The following is a 6000-nucleotide window of genomic DNA, read 5'->3' as shown; positions in this document are numbered from 1 at the left end:
CAACATATTTGGAATGTGGATCGAAGGCAGTTACCCCTGAAAGTCTAGACGTTGAGTCATGCAGTTAGAGTATAGATTAGCCAATGTTTACATTGTAAACAGCGTATGTCAAGTGTCAAAAAAAAAAAGAGGGGGCAAGAAAAAGCAGTGTGCCTGGTAAAAGCAAGGCCGATGCCCAATGAAAAAATAGGTGTGTCAAAATCATCTCCAATGGGATAGTCATAGTCCTACAAATTTAGAGAAGTGGTGAATTCAAGCCCAATGAGGCATTTACTGAAATGACAATGCCTGGGGATGAAGAAGAAGATTGGTGACAATGCTGAGATGATCACCAACTTATTCACCCCAATTATACACATTTTGAGCCTAATGATCCATTCATTTCTCAACTCATGAGCCTAGCCTAAGTTACGTCCTTTACAAAGTCTCTTCAGATTATGGCACTTGAACTAACATAGGATTCGGATGTTTATAAGCTTAACTCGAAGAAGTGCGAGCAAGTTCATTTCTATCTCATTTTGCAGGGTTCTTGACTTGTAAACCCAAAGACGATTGCAGAGTACTTTCTTTCAATAACCTCGACTCGAAGAGTCCCCTTTTGCTAAGCCATTGACCAAGCCCATGTTACAGTCCCAGCAAAGACCTCACAGATTGGTAAGGTCGTACTGTTTGCGAGAATACTCAGACCCTTGTCGACATGATGATGGTGGGATAGAGCAATTCTCATAAATCAGCCTTTTTCAATGAGAATGAGTGAAAGCCCTTTTGGATCGGAGGTCCCTCATTTAACATTTTCAAGACACCCACTTGTGAGTTCAGGTTGTCTTGTCATGATTCTCCCTAGTGAAGTTTTGTAATGCCAATTCGACAAAATCGTCATGCATGAAAACCAGTCGAATTTATAAATGCATGAGTATATGCGTCCTTGATTACTCATGAATGCATATTACTTATTGTCTATAACCGTGTCTAGCAGGAGACACGCACTCAAGAGTAAGAGATATCAACAGGTAAGTATATCTCTATCCCTTGGATGCCTGTGACTATCTAGGTATCCCTAACCTGCTCGAGCAATCGTCAGGCCCCATATTTGATCATTTTATTGCAATCTCTAGATGCCTCTGACGATATCTAGGCATCTATTGATCGAGCCTTTTCAGGTACCTCTAATGATATCCAGGTACTTTGTCAAGGAATCTCCGAGCATTTGGGCTAGCCCCTCTGTTGGCCAAATCGTTAAATACCTCTGACGATATTCAGGTATTTATCAATCAAGTCCTTTCAAATATCGCAGATGATAACCAGATATTTCGTGAGGCACACCTTTCAAACAATTTGGAAAGTTCCTTCTTGAACACCTCTAACGATATCTAGGTGTTTAGCAGTTGACTTTTTCCGATTACCTCTGACGATATCCAGGTATTTCGTTAAAAGTAGGAATGTATTCCAATTTGTTGAATCACTTTTCAGGTACCTCAGCTGATAACTAGGCACCTTGTTAAGCCCCCTTTCTAGCAATTTGGAGAAAGCCCCGCATTAGGCACCTCTAACGATAGCTAGGTTCCTAATGAATAATTTTCTCGAGTTCCTCTGATGATATTAAGGTATTTCGATAAAAGGTGGGATAAATTCTGTTTCGCTAGATTATCACTGGACGCTTCAGATGATATCCGGGCGTTCAGCGGAAGGTCCGTTCGAGTATCTTAGACGATATCCAGATATTCAAAATAGTCTTCCATTCTTTGATCTCTAGATATCTCAAACGATATCCAGGTGTTTACTAATCACCATCTTCGATTACCTCAGACGATATCTAGGTAATTCGAACTACCCTTCGTGTGTCCTAATTGAGTTGCAGGTCACCAGCGTTCATCAAGCAATACCTTTGGGATAGAGTCCAAACATTTGCAAACAATCTCAAGAATCAGAGTCATGCCTCGAACTACTCTACCGCTCCAGTTAGGTGAGTAACTCCAGGTATGTTTTTCCATCTTATGACGGCATGCATCGTGACATATTGCATTTTAAAATGGGACTCATACTCCCACCAAAAATAGCATTCATTGCATACGCATGGTCAAAATTTAGGCATCGTTTAGTCTTTGAATGCAACCTCTTTGAGCTCACCTTCAAAGAGGGGCAGCTGTTGACACCTAAATTTTGGCGATCCAATTAGGTATATATTGCATAGAAAAATTAGGGGTCAATCCCGACACCTAGCAAAAATAATAATTAGACTGCATATAGATTTTAGGAACATATAGTTTAGGATCATATAGTTTAATTGCATTCAACATCGGACCGGCGGCAGTGAGTAAGTTGAAAATCCATTGCATAAATCAAGCTCGCAAAGCTCGTCTCGCTCGGAAGACGGAGGCCGAAAATCACAAGTCTGAAAGGCCTTGGTTGTCTTAATTTCAGCTTAAATCAGCCCATCAAGCTTAATTAGAGAAAAGCCCAAATTAATTCGGCCCATTTAGAATTAAATAAAAATTAAAGGATAAAAACCTAAGCCTAAGCCCATTAGGATCAGGAAGCTCGGCCAATTAACTTAGGGTTGCGATATAAATATGTGATTATACCCTTCAATCAAGAGGGATTCTCACAATTTTCAAAGACAGAATCTCTGAGAGTACGAGGCCACACAATGTCATACATGGCCACAAGAAAGTGAGAAAGAAAAATTAGAGAGAGAGAGATTGTTTCTGTTCTTTTCTGCCTGAGGCTCAACTCACGTGGGTCAAGGTGGAGAGCAAAAGCTCTCCACGTTCTGCACTCACAGAGAAGCCAAAGGAGAAAAGGAGAAAACACCAAAAAAGGGGAGAAGGAGAAGAGTTTTCCGGATCTTTTCTGTAGGTCACAGGAACACACCCAAATCAGAAAGATCATCATTTCCGTGGGTCCTTGTCGCTTGCGCAAGACCACTCCTTGACCGTCGTTAAGCTATTTCGACGAATTCCTAGTTCCCGGTCAACACACGAGCGACGCAACGGTGGCGATCCAGCAAACTTTAAGCCCAATTCGGTGCACTCTTGATATTCTTGCAGATTTCTCAGTGAGTCTTCGACACAATTCGTCCCTGCCCGTGACCAACACCACCGCTGGTCATTACTGCTTCGAAGATTTTGCTACCTAACCGATGTTGATGCATTGCTGCCACCCGAGCCTGAACCTATGGACCGCCTGCCGCCGTCGACCGCTCACCGTTGCCGGTCCATCCCGATCCATGATCCGGATCCGCTGGTGATTCAAAATTGGAAAGTAATCCGCAAATCATGTAAAAATCTCTATCTAGTATATATTCAAAATATTTAAATTCTCAGTTTGAATATTTTGAATATTCCGTGAATATCGCGTGATTGATTAGATACCTTAGGATAATATTTGCGATATCCGCAATATTCTAAGATATATTAAATTAGGAATATTTTCTAATTTGGCAACGTATCTGGATGACTATTCGACCTTATCCATAAGGTACGATACGCAGCGATACGAAAAATCGTTATCTTATCCATAATCACTTGGATACGATAATAGATTTTATTCTCTTTCCAAATTCGAATAATCAACTTTCTGTCGATATCTATAACCCTATAGATATGACCGTTAGTTTGATTTCTTTGCCTTATCTGAATTTGAAGAATCTTACGGATTGCATGAATTGTTTGAATGTGATTGTTATCTTTATTTGATTGTTTTCCTTTTAAATAAAGAAAATCCAAAAATTCATTAGTTAGATTTAAACTAGAAATTTTGCATGCTTAAGGAATCCTTAATATATCTAAAAGAATAAGATAATTATTTGATTTAAATTGGGATCTAGGCTAGCATATTTCCTAGTTTAAATTAGAGATTATTTTAATCTTAATGGATTATTTAGGATATTCAATAATTTCGAATTTTAACAAAAATCCCAAAAAATGAGTCACTTTAGGACAGATTAAGATAGATTGCATGTTAATTTAGATTTTTTTTTTATTTCGAATTTCATTGGAAAAATACCAAAAATAAATCATTTGTCCGTCATTAGAATTAGGTCACGTCGTCGCATGACATATAGTTCGCATGCTAGGTTGCATTAATCACATGTCATTTTTTGCACGTCATTGCATATAGGTTAGTTTGCATTTTAATAAAGCGCAAACCTTAAAGAACATCTTGAGTGCCTTGCTTTGTTAATTAGAAATCATATTAGGATTGTCTGTGTGATTTTCTACTAACAATGCAGATACTTGCGTTACTCTAAGGTACATCATTCTTCTATTCTTGTAATTTATTTATTGCTTTCTTGGGTGTTAAATTGGTGGTTTACGCACCCGCATGAACACCTCATATGTTAGTGATTAGGTAATAAAATGGATTTAGACTGCCTGCATAAATATTTTTGAAAAGAAAAGGTACCGAAAGGGCGTTAGACTAGATCTAGCGTAACCAAGTCCCCAAGCTTAGAATCTCTGGTTCGTAGGAATAAAATATATCTCCCTATGTTTTATTTAGGTGTCTAATCGACTTACCACAAATAGATTAGTGGCGACTCCAAGCATGAAAACTTTTGCATGTTAAAAAAAACTTAAATCCTAAGTTGCGAATTGATTGGTAGGGCTTGGGAGGGCTCGAGTTAAGCTTAGTCTTAATAATCCATTAGCCTGAGAAATTTAGGTCGCAATAGCCACAATTCGATCTCGCAAGCTTGATCCAACGGTCCCAAAAATCCCAATTCAAAATAAAGAAAATGCCAACAAACACCAAATAAAACACACTACGAGGGAGGTCTACTAGTCCAAATCCGCACCCTGTCCAAATTTCACTTTTCACTTATCTCGGGCAATATTGATGCTGGCCACAATAATATCGATACCGTCCAATTAAGTTCGTCATGAAACTCTGAGAAATTCGACACCAAAGTTCGGGCTCTATATAACAGTCAAATTCGATCGAGTGTGATTCTAGAGAAATCTCTAATTTAAAAATAACCCAAGAATGATCAGTTCCGGGCGAGATTTTATTATAAGCGCACTGACGAAATACACGTTTTATAAATCCCAAAAATGGGTCGAAATTCGGAATGTCACAACTCTTCTCCCCTTACAAAAATTTCGTCCTCGAAATTTACAATCAAACCCAACTATTCGAACAAATGGGGGTATTGATATCGCATCAACTCCTCGCTTTCCCACGTCGCACCTTCGGTTTCATGGTGTTCCCAAATTACTTTAACCAACGGAAGTGTCTTGTTCCACATCACTCGTTCCATTCTGTCCTCGATCCTTATTGGCTTTTCCGCGTACGACATTCTGTCGTCTACGTCTATTTCATCGTAATTTAGCACGTGGGTCAGATTCGGTTCATACTTCCTTAGTATAGACACGTGGAACACATTGTGCACTTGAGACAAATTTGGCGATAGCGCGAGACAATAGGCCAAGGCACCGATTCTTTCTAAGACTTCGAACGGACCCATGTATCTCAGGCTCAACTTTCCTTTCTTGCCGAACCGTGACAATCCTCTCATAGGTGATACTTTGAGGAAAATGTGGTCCCCCACTTGAAATTCCAAAGGCCTACGTCTCCGGTCTGCATAATTCTTTTGACGGCTCTGAGCGGTCTTAAGCCTGTCCCGAATCACCTTGACTGTTTCGACTGACTGCTGAACCAACTCGAGACCCGTGATGCTCCTCTCACCAACTTCATCCCAGTAAACCGGTGTTCTGCAAGCTCTGCCATACAACGCCTCAAACGATGCCATTCTAATACTCTGATGGTAGTTATTGTTGTAGGCAAATTCAATCAAATTCAACCAAATGCAACTGTTCCTCCCAGCTACCTTGAAAATCCAATACACATGCCCCCAACATATCTTCCAAAGTCTGAATTATCCTTTCAGACTGGCCATCCGTTTGGGGGTGATAGGCCATGCTAAATTGTAACTTCGTTCCTAACGCCGTATGAAGACTTTTCCAAAAAGCGGCAGTGAATTTAGGATTGCGGTATGAGGTA

The sequence above is a fragment of the Syzygium oleosum genome, unplaced genomic scaffold (assembly GCF_021117445.2).
Source record: "Syzygium oleosum isolate NSW1041296 unplaced genomic scaffold, Sole_v2.1 Sole_v2.04, whole genome shotgun sequence".
In the NCBI taxonomy this organism is placed as follows: Eukaryota; Viridiplantae; Streptophyta; class Magnoliopsida; order Myrtales; family Myrtaceae; genus Syzygium; species Syzygium oleosum.
Note: the sequence above shows the minus strand (reverse complement) of the source record.